General features: G+C 39.2%; 1 protein-coding gene across 1 annotated transcript in view; it reads right to left on the minus strand.

Moving 5' to 3' along the window:
* Positions 1 to 12,456, minus strand: part of ank2b (ankyrin 2b, neuronal) — a 241,092-nt gene that overhangs the window by 165,845 nt on the left and 62,791 nt on the right. The window lies entirely within an intron of this gene.

The raw sequence follows: 12,456 nt of genomic DNA on the forward strand, positions 1-12,456 counted from the left end.
TTTTTATAATTGTATCATTACAAATAGACAGGCTGCTCTCTTATGAACCATTCAACGAAAAGTATTGTAATTTGTATGTATTCCACATATTTATTACTGTATGCACCACAGTGACTGCACAGGGCGTTCAAGTGGGGAAGCAGAGTATGTGTTCCGGGGGAAAACACAAGACTTTCACCCAGGAGACGCGTGTTCCTGTCCCGGGAGAACTGCTAAACTGCTAAAGCGGACCGAAGCAGACCGAATCAAAACCACAATCCTTTTTCTAATCCTGACTAGTTGTTTTTGGTGCTGTCGTCGCTGCATGACGGTAACATTTTGTCGCCGAAACTTAACTGTAACGGTCCCTGAATGAACCAGTACCTCAAGATGCCCTTAACCCAGCTCACAGTCACCTTTTCTCGACTGAATCTACTGGAAAGACCGCTAAACTTAACTGTCATGAGACCAGTCGTCACGTGACCAGCCGGCGGTTGTAAACTACCTCTAGCACACTCCTTTCAGGAAGCTCACAATAATAGTATGCTCAGACTGGCCAGTAATATTTCAAATGACTCCTTACGTGTTTTGCACACGTGTTTATCAGCTTCTGCCTTCAAACAGACGCTTTAGAGTTCATTCTTTCAATCGCAACGGATTTAAAAACTCTTTCATACATCAATCTATCCTATTGTTAAACCAGCTACATTAAATCCAGTGCAATACTTATTCAGGGTTACAAGTCTCCAAGACCTTGTCTGTGTGTATATTCATGTAATTTTCTGTTGTTATACATTCCTACATTTCCTTACTTGGGTGTTTATGTCATTTGTGGTAATGTTTCATGTATGTCTTTTGGTGCTATTCATCTTATGTCTGTCTGTATGTATATCTATGTCCTCTTTTTTATATGAGCTACCCAGGGATGCAAAAAAAATGTCAGCCCTGGCTGACAATAAAAGTTGTATCGTATTTAGTAGGATATCTATTTGTCGTGCATAACCTTTCGATAGATATCATACCTGTTCATGAGAATTGAAACTGAACACTACTCTCCTCCTTTATAGATTCAGTCAATAAACTTCGACCCAGTGAGGATTACATACTCAGACACACACAGCAAATCCACCGCGTCAGTCTTTGTTGTCTGAAGGTAGCCAGCTCTTATATATCCCCACCAAAAATCATCTTAATGATGGCTCCTGGCTATGGGGTCCCAATCACAACAGCATATCTTTAATGGTGATAAAAAATGTGATAATGTGATGAAATAAATTGTTTAAAAATTAGACAAAGCATGTATAATGGTTAACAACTTTTGTATCTTCTTCATAGAACCTTTTGACAAGATTTTTCTCATCCTTTGTTTTCACACACACACACACACACACACACACACACACACACACACACACACACACACACACTCAGCCACCTGCTCCTGTCAGTTGCTCTGACAGCTCCTGGAGTGTGTGTGTGTGTGTGTGTGTGTGTGTGAGAGGTGAGTTAAGGTGACTATGAGGGGCCAACAAAGTCTCTCCTCTTGGAGGACATCAGTGTATAGTGAGGATCAGCTCTGTTTGGAGCCTAATATTTTACAGTAACTAGATAGATCAGGAATTAAGTATATTATTTCTAAAGAAATATAACCAAAATAAGTTTTGGTGTTAATGAAGATTTGAGATTAACAATATTTGTGACATTCTTAGTGTAATGGAAACTGTCCAGCCTGCAGAAAATAAAATAACAATTATTGCATAATGTTGTTTTAAAGGGTTGGAAGAAATACAGTATGTTCTCTGTTTGTTTCTTTATATTCAGCCCTTCAAAATATCTCAACATCTACCAGATTGCCATCAGATTTTCTGGAGATATCTATATTGTCCTAATTTTAGATTCTTCCAGCTCCAGCTTCTACACAAGAAAATATCTAATGGGCAGAATGCCATGAAATACACTGAATTTATTCATGCTCCTCAGAAGATGGAATCATTCAATTTTGGGCACTCTAGTAACACCCTGACATTGGCATTAAAGCTTAGATCGGGCCCAAAAAATGCACGTTGCGTCTGAGCCCAGCCCGGCCCAACACATTAACTGGAATTATGAGCCCGAGCCCGATTTAAACCAGACATTTTTTTAATACGTGGGCCGTTATCACTGACGTTCTCAACTACAATTCTGAGTTGTTTGAACTACAGAAATCTGTTTAAAATTATCTTAATGAATAATGCAACAAGGACGAAGCATGTAAACGGCGTTGTTTGTTTATTCAGAATGGGATGGATCACAATGGATCCGAATGAAGAAACAGAAAAAAGAAACTCGACCCTAGCGCCCTCAGCTGAATAGTGAGGGTAACAGATCAAGGCAGCAACATAATCAAAGCCCTGGAACCATATAGGAGACTTTCTGGTCTCAATCACCTATTTAATACTGTCCTTCGCCACGGTCTGCATGCCGACGCACTGGCTGACAACGCGCCAGGTATAGGAGAGAACATATCTGCTGCTGAAGGACTCGTGAGATATCTGAAACAATATGACCTGTTTGCGCAATTATCGGAGACAGTGCTACAGATGGGGGAGACACGATTTAGCACAGTTTACCTCACACTACTACATACACCCAGAGCTATGGGAGAAGCTGGAGAGGCATAGCTTTCTCCCCATCCAATTAGGCTGATAAAGTAATGATAAAAAAAACACAAATGCTTGATCAAGGGCCCGGATAGTGGAGGAAAATATCGTTGATATTTTCAAGTTTTCAAGTGTAGTCAAGTTCGGGTTTGGGCTCGGGCAGAGAATCTAAACTCTAATTGGCCTCAGCTAATGGGGATCCTTTGAAATAAATAAATGAACTAGAATGGCACACGGAGAGCACAGACCTCTGCCATGGCCAATGGTGCATTAACATGCACATTTCCCTGAGTTGGGAAGTCGTTCTTCTGACTTCGGTGAGTCCATGAGTTTGAAATCGTAATGTGGAACAACATGGATGCTACAAACAACATGTGTTGTATTTTATTGCTTAGGGAGTTTAATCAAGACGTTGATAGATGTTTCCAAAATTTGCATGACAGCAAAGAGCAAAGGAAACAGATCAGGTGAGCCATGAAATATGGTCGCGAAGTAAAACATTTTGATTATTCCAACACCACATAAATGCAGCATAAATACCCCTCACAATGTTAATGGAAGTGAAAAATAAGCAAAATGTGCAGCCGCCATTGACCTTGATTTTACACCCTGCCACCAAGTTTCATAAAAATCTGATCAGTAGTTTTTCCATAATCCTGCTGACAGACAAACCAACAAACAGACCCAATAGATCACCTCCTGGTAGGGGTAATAAATAGTTCCAGCTTCTCAAATGTTAAGATTTGCTGCTTTTGTCTCTTTAAAAAAATAGTTATATTGAATGTGCTAAGGGTTTGAAGTGTGTTTTACCACTGTCAGAAAAACAACCGTCATCTTGGGCTTGGGTTAAAACATTTAGAAAAATGTTAATTGCAGCCCTACCACCAACTTCCAAACCTGCATCATTAGAGTTGCAAATGCACCTCTACCATGTGTGTGTATGTGTTACAACCTGTTACTGGTATGAGTCTTGCCCATGCCAGAGGGCACACATGTGTGTTGGCAGCTCCGTGTGGTGAGGAGGTAAGGATGGATACAGGTGCTCATGGAGGAGAGAAAGAAAAGGAAGAGGAGGAATACGGAAAGTGTGATGTGTGCATGATGGGGGTTCTGCCCGAGTTCCATGCCTCAAATCAACTCTCTGACCAGACCAAACCAGACAAGACTGGACCTAACAAGCTAGGATTACCTCATTTTCATCAAAGGCAGGCAGATATGTTAATTATACACCTTATTAGCCCAACACCATCTGTTGCATTTCTGTACAACAGACTTAACATTTGCATATCCCTGGGGTCTTGCAGAGGTATCAACAATGCTGCTGTTCTGCCACCAAACCATTGTGCTTTTCCATAAGTCATTGCCTATTGGTTTACAGTACGGATTGATCAATGGCTGGCAAACCCTGCCATACTGGTTCAACAGGCATCACTTTCATAGGACTTTTAACTATAGAATTAAATAAATAAAAATAAATCTTCACACTATAGCTACAATTTCTAATGCAGGACCTATAATCCTCTTCTTGTACTTAATGTACTTAAAGAGAACTATTCTAGGATCTACTACTTTATAAGGACTTCTGCCATATAAGGTGCATCAATTATGTGTTTATTGCTTTAAGTGTAACCTACAAATCTCAAATGTATGCCTCAGCTCCAAATGAATTGCCCGGAAAGTACAAATCATCAACTCAAATTTGATTACTGTATTTTCTATGTGGGGGGAGATGAATGTAGATGGCCAACTAGGGAGACAGGGAGCTTCGATCTCATGAATCACAACTAAACTAGGAAATGTCTTCTTAACCAACAATATGTTTTCAATTGGGCGGCTGTGGCTCAGTGGTAGAGCGGTCGCCTGCCAATTGGAAGGTTGGTGGTTTGATCCCTGGCCTGCAGTCCCGTGTCGAAGTGTCTTTGGGCAAGACACTAAACCCCAAGTTTCCCCCGATGCTGTGCCATCGGAGTGTAAATGTGTGTGAATGTTTATCTGATGAGCAGGTGGCACCTTGTACGGCAGCCTCGGCCACAGTGTATGAATGTGTGTGAATGGTTCCTGTATTATGTTAAAGCACTTTGAGTAGTCGTTAAGACTAGAAAAGCGCTATATAAGAACAGTCCATTTACAATTAGTTAAATCTGCTATTTTTGCCTTGGAAGGTAAAATAAAGATCTTAAGTTTGACTTTTTCATTAGGGTGATCCTAGAGAGAAAGTTGAGGGGTCAATATAATGATAAAAATCAAAAGGGTTTATCTCTTTGGCAGCATGAACATGCTGAGTTAAATTACTGTAATATCAATCTGTTGTCAAAAGTGAGGGTAAGAGGGACCAGAACATCAACAGATGGATGGTGCAGCAACATCAGTGATGCTGTTGTTGTACCTGACTGTCATTGTGATTGGGAGATGAGCCTGAAGCCAACGCTCTAGATTTCAATCTCTGTTCAAAAACTTACCTGCGGTCATGAGCTTTGGGTAGTCTGGATCAACGGAAATACATTTTCCAGGATAAAGATTGACATCTAGGGCATTGCTCATCCCTCCCCTTCCGCTCTCTGTGTGTTGCCGTTTTCAAAATCCCAACGACTGAAGTATTAAAAAAAAACAACAACATTTTTTTGTCTACAAATACGGAATACAGTTTTTACTCAAGGCTTCGACAATTATGTGCAATTCCTTGAAAGACTGAAGAGCTTTTTATTGCAAAAACAACTTAGGAATGGTCATTCAAATTTAACAACAGTCATCTGTTTGTGAAAACAACGCAATTATATTCTTCTGAGACAGCATTTATACTTCCCTTTTGCTGTTGTTTGATGAATGATGACTTTCCATTCACTGTAGGTAGTCAGTCGCAGAAGTAGTTCAAAAACACAAAGTTTAAGAGATTACATTTCTATCTATGACGTTAGCTGTAATATGGAAGGATAACATGATAATGTCCTCACCAGACACTGCTTGTTTTCTGACAAGCAACCAGGGGTCCATTTCAGGAAGGAGGTTTAACAAACTCTGCGTCTAACCCTGATGTCTGAGTTGATTTACCCTGAGATGGAAACTCTGAGTTTTCGGTTCCAGAACAGCTGATATGAGTTGGTTCAATCAACTCCGAGTATGTTCACGCGCGTGCACCACCACAAGAAAAAGGCAGCATGAATGGAGCCATGATACTACGATTCACCATGGTAACAACCACAAACAAACGGGTCGGCGGAAATACTCATGCGCACAAACAACGAGTTTGAACATGTATTTCGTTAAAAAAGCAAGACAGCGGTTGCTGCTGCAACAGAGAGAGAATTGTTGTGGGAGTAAATTGCTGCTCGAGTCAATGTGTAAGCATTAACAGTGTATTAATTTCATATTTAATCACAGTTAACTTATAATATTACTGGTGAAAACTGGAATTGTATTACACCTATAATTTCATTTGGGTGCAATCCTGCGGGTGAAAAAGTAAGCTAGGCCTACTACTATATCCCATTCTGAGGCTGCAGCACCATGATCATTAACAGAACTATAATGTATAATAATTTATTTCTTTTTAATGGCTCTCACTGGTTTGTGTCCAGGGAACACTACAAAAAATGTTTAAAAAACGTTTCAGAGCGAGTCACACTTTTCTGACGGCTACAGTGGCTTTACTATTACAGTATGATCCACATCACCAATAAAGAAAAATGCAGTTTGCAAAAAACGTAATGCGACACAAAGAATCTGCTGGGATGTTAAAGCATGTCCACGATGGTGGATGTTGGTGATATGAGGACGGATAAGGTATCTACATATCTGATGGACTGTGAACAAATGTGGAAATGAAAATACATTTAGTCGGGACTCAATATCATCTCCCGACGTAAACTCTCTGTGAAGTAATACAGCTTCTTCATCAACAGGGACATGACATGTTTGAGAAAAAAACGTTTTATAATCTGCCTAACAATAAGTTTTATTTATGAAGTTTTTATTCATGCAGAAAACAAACTGCATTAAAATGCGCCTGATACAGACTGAAAGAATGAATGAGGAAATGAGAGAGAAGAAACCCCGAGTTTCTTGAAGAAAACCTGCTCCCGACCAGGTTAGGTTCACAGACTCAGTTACCATAGTAACTGACTCTGAGGTTAAGTTACCTCTCTTTCTGAAATGGAAAACCCAGAGTTTCCCTCATCTCAGGGTTAACAAACTCAGAGTTTTCACTAAACCTGCTTCCTGAAACGGGCCCCACTTGTGGTCATGCAAGGTGGAAGTAGGGTGATGTTGTTAAGGGATATGGTGTGTACCTATGCATGGTTTCACTTTGTTGTGGTCACAGTACAGAAGTCTTCACAGGTCAACAATTTGTGCCCAAACCCAAAAAGACCCAGAAATGTAAAGCCAGAAACCGAACCGGATGCGTCTATTATTTAATAGATCGGACCCAGACCCGTGCAGAATCGAGAAATATTGGGCATGATGGATCACAATTTCACAAAGTTAATGTTAATGTTATTTCATCTAGGGTAATGGCCTAGAGATAACTTTTTTAACTGTAATAACTATTGCTCTTAGCCACGGCTGCTCTGTCTGACCTCTGACCTGGACAGAAGAAGTGCTGCTAGGTTTGACCTCTTTATTAAGGCATGGAGAAAATATGATATGATATGATGATATGTAATTATAATATAATTACATCAATGTTGCAACGATATTGTAGGGTTGACAATTGGTGCGTTCACAATATAGTTTCACCATTAGATTTTAGATAAATAATCATGAATACTGTGGATGTAATGACTAAGTGGTTAAAGGCAAATAATAGAACAACTAGAACAGTCTGGTAAAGTCAGAAAATTACATCACTTTACTGTTATGCAGCCTTTAAAACCAGGAAAAGACAACACTGTGTTGTTTCCCGAAGCAAACAGAGTTCAGTAACAGTAGCACAGAGAGCTGAAGGGGCTTCCGTTGATCCAGACTATTCTGCTAGCCACAATGATCACTAATAAGTTACATAAACACACACTGATTGGCTATTGATCTGGCTATGTGGATGCGATGTGAGACCCAGCTTAACCAAGTTAATGCCCGTCAGCTGGAGCGTGTGCAAGTGTGTGTGTTTCCGTTTGTGTGAGAGAGAATTGTGTACTAAAAAGGAAACAAGGGGATTCTCTGTTCTACTCCTATTAAATTAAAACACAAAGAAGAAACCAAGATTCTTCACTTTATGACCCGGAGAAGAAAAGGTCTTTTCAAACTATTTCCCAGACCAACTCTGAACACTCACACACACACACACACACACACACACACACACACACACACACACAGGCCTCAGTGACATTGGCCTGGCCTGACACCACTTCCATTAAGATGGAACACACACACCCAGACAAAAGGAACTACCGCATTCCACAGAGCCACGGATCGCCTTCCATCACACATGCTCACACACACACACACACACACACACACACACACACACACACACACACACACACACAAAGGCTTCGCATGTGCAATCAAAGTGATTTAGCAGCAAACGGCCTAAGGAGTCCTAAGGAGTGACTTTGAGGAATGCTATTGTGGACACGTCTGTCACATTTTAAGAGCCAGAGACAAATATGCACCGGCATGCAGAGAAGAGAGGGAAGCGAGACAAAAAACATGACATTAAAGTTAGATGAAGTCAAAGGACTAATTAATGTCAAAATACTAATTAAAGTCAATTATAACATAAAAAAAAACATAAAATGATAAAAGAATGAATGAAAGAATGAAAGAAAAACCCCAAATGTGCTTGTTCAATAGTAATATCTGTGAATATGAATTCAGTTTCAAAGCTGCTATTTTTTAGGTGAGAAGGAGTCTATTCTCACTGTGTCTAAGCTTTTGTTCCTCTCCTTCAGTAACACTTGGAGTATTCTTTAAGAACAGGGGGATTAGGTTTCAGGACAGACCATGATTATGCACAAGTGTGGATTACACAAAGAGCAAGTGGGGCAAAGCCCCTCAGCCTGAGAGCATAAAGGGTCCCGGTATTCCAATGTTTGACAATGTTTGAGGTTTACTCATATTGGGCAATTCTGCAGGTCTAATATTAGATCTATGCCAACACAGAAATATGGTTTGACAGTGTGGAGGTAATGTGTTTGCAAACTCCACAAGGAAGAGCCTAAACCAGCCGGCTGGTTTGTACTAGGGCTGGAACAGCGCATCGACGTAATCTATTATGCATGCTAAAACCGAGTCTTTATCAACTCTGATTTCCAGTGCAGAGATACAGGGGGTGGCCATTTTGGTTGCACATGCGACCAAAAATCAGTTAAGTGTGACTAAACATTTTCATTGGTCGCAGGTCATGTCTGTGTATGTGCTGTGTTCAGGGAAGAGGCAGAAGCACCACAAACTGCCCTGAAGCACTGCCCGATAGACAGCTCTATGTGTGATTAGAAAAGGTGCTTCCTGCGCCGGGGCTCTGTCAAAAATAGACTAGGCACGTATTTTTAGCTGAACAGAGTGAAGAGCCACTTCTGAAACACACAGCATTGTCTAGAGTGCCCGAGATCAGCTCCACCCATTATAATCCAATAGCTCTAGAAATAAGACATACCTGTACTTAAATGGTTATTATTAATCAAGTAAGATGGCGGCGCGTACGAATGCAGCGGCCCAACAGTGTGGCGTTTTCTTTTATTTCTAACTCTTCTTTTGACTTTTGTTCATGTTTTTCTACCAGTCCCTCCAGGATTTCGCGATGTCGCGATCGCGCCAATTCACGCCAATTCAACCAATCACCGCGAATTTGGTGCGACTCGCAATTTTGACCAATCACCGCAACTTTTTCGCACATTTGACCAATAACCTGAAGTTTCCCGCGACTTCAACCAATCACAGCAGTCCCACGTGCACTCTGAGAGCCAATGACCAATCGGGAGTGAGAACGAGTTGACCATTTCCTTGTTTTTGATATGAAGACGAGACGTGTGTGTGACTCATTTATCATCAAAACGTACAGCGAAAGACCGTGCAAAACATTTCAGACCGTCCGATACATTTTAACATCAATGTAGACTGTAACGATTTAAAAGTCACTGAAGTTGCTGCCGTTATCATCCTGGCTGTCGGCTCTCTGCAGCGGGCGGGGCTACTGCTCCGTGCCCCCCGCGACTGACGCTTGCACACACACAAATACACACACAGACACACACACAAACAACACACACACGGTGGATGCAGGAGAAAAAGGAGATGAGACGACACAATGACCTAAATTGAGGTCAGCTACGCTCGTTATTGTAAGTGCAATGATAAGTTAGTCCAATAAGTACTTTATTAAACCGTATGAATGTGTGTCCCAGGCCAGGATAGGAAAATAACTAACAATTGTAAAGATCAACAAGCCACTGACAGATATGTTCAAATTTGATTCATTCAATAAATTATTATTTTTTGTCTTAAATACACCAGCCATTTTCATATTATACCAACATTTACAGCATCCTGAGTAGTTTTATTCTCCCCAAAACACGCTGAACTCCTAAAAACAAATGAAGTAATAAAGGTTCCAAAGTTCCTCCTGACTAAGAACTATTGATGTAAAGGAAATTAGTCTATTAAGACGAGGAAAAGGATCTCTGGATGCCGAAGAAAAAAGCACCGCAGATTACCCTGTTGTTACCTCACCTGTTTCAGCTGGGAGAGAATCAGCTGAGAGTGAAATGGAAAGCGACGCTGCGCAGGTGAATAAAGCTGAGTTAGCTGCCTTGATCTGTGCAATAATAAAGGAAGAAATAAACAATGAATAAGTTACAACCTCAGTTTGATGCACTAAAACTCGGACTGAAGGACGGTAAAGATAAACCCGTAGATGTGGAGTCGGGCCTGTCCGGCATGCATGACAGAATGGATGAAGCGGAACGCGTATGTAAAGCTCTCCAGAAAGAAAACAAAGAACTGAGGGACAAAACTGAAAAGCTGGAGAGTCACATTTATGTTAACTAAATATAAATACAGTGGAAAACTAAAATACAGCTGTGTTGTTTCACTAAGTGCTGTTGATTTTGCCTAAGTTGTTAGCATTATAAGTATGTCAGATAAGATATTCTGCAACGTATAGTAGGAACTTACACATTTTTATGTATTAATTAGGTTGAGAATTACAGTTATATTAAGGAAATGGAATTCAAGAGGAGTTCAACTCACTTATTATTGCAACCTTGACAACTAGAGTGGCAATACAAATTTTTCTGTTTGAATGTATGTGTATGAATGTATGGGGTTTAATTTAATTATTTTCTGTAAACTGTTTTGCTCCGACATAGAATCTAAAAGTATGAATCAAAAAAAAGATAGTGATCTTTGGTATGTTACATAAACTACCAAAGAAAGGTCTTAAAATTGCCCATATTAATATATGCAGCCTCAGGAATAAATTGAGTGATTTAACAGATATACTGCAACCAAATAACTCATTTAGACTCTACATTTGATGATGCAACATTAATGATTGATGGGTACAGCATTTTTAGGAATGACAGGAATGCATATGGAGGAGGAGTTGCTATCTATATTCAACATCATATACCTGTCAAAGTGATGCCAGATTTAATGTATTCTAGTATTGAAGTAATTTGGTTAAAAATTAGTCTGAAACACCTTAAGCCAATACTCATAGAATGCTGTTACAGACCTCCAAATGCTAACAGTGAGTATTTGGACAAAACATGTGATATACTAGATCATGCTAGTAGTATGAATCTTGAAACTTACTTAATGGGTGACTTCAACATAGATTGGAATTATTCTGACTGTCCTAGGAAAATCAAATTAATGAGCACAGCAACGGCATGTGGATTATCACAGGTAATTAATAAACCGACTAGAATATGTATAAAAAGGGATGGCACTCAATCAGCTTCCTGTATTGACCACGTTTATAAATAGACTAGAACTTTGCTCAAATTGCTTATCTGTGCCAATTGGTTGTAGTGACCATAATCTTATTGCAATTGTAAGGAATGAAAAGGTCATTTAGAAGGTTCAATCAATCACAATATGAACATGATATCAGAAATGCAAATTGGTCAGATGTATTTCTACAAAAGGATCCAGAGAAAGCATTTCAGCTTTTTGATCGAACTTTAATGACAATTGTAGAAAATCATGCACCAATAAAAAAGTTTACTGTTCGAAATGTCAACACCCCCGTGGTTAGATCAAGAATTAAAAGATCTTATGAAAGAAAGAGATCTAGCTAAACAAGCAGCAATCCTATCTAAATTCAATTCAGACTGGCAAATATATTGTAAACTTAGAAACTTTGTAACTAAGTTAAATAAGAAGAAAAAGAAATTGTATTACAATAAGATAATTACAGAAATAAAACATGATAGTAAACAATTATGGAATACATTGAATAATATATTAAGAGGAAATAATAAATCAACTCCAGGTTATTTAGAAAATGAAGGTGAATTTTTTACTAAACCAAGTGATATAGCGAATCATCTAAACGACTATTTCATAAATAAAATAAATCATCTTAAAAATATTACACAGTCACACAAGACAGATTTATCAAATACAATGATAAATAAGATGATGGAAGGTAAAACATGTAGTTATAAATTTAAGAGTGTCAGTGGTTCTAAAGTGGAATTACTTCTGATGAATTGTAAAAACAAACCACCTGGTGTTGACTATCTTGAATATAAGTTGCTTAAGCCAATAGTTTCAATCATTGCTCCTATTATTGCTCATATAATTAATATGTGTTTTATGGAAAATATATGTTTGCAAGCATGGAAAATATGTAAAGTTGTGCCAATACCTAAAAATAAGAAAATGCCTTTCT

This window comes from Sander lucioperca, chromosome 17 (assembly GCF_008315115.2).
Source record: "Sander lucioperca isolate FBNREF2018 chromosome 17, SLUC_FBN_1.2, whole genome shotgun sequence".
NCBI lineage: Eukaryota > Metazoa > Chordata > Actinopteri > Perciformes > Percidae > Sander > Sander lucioperca.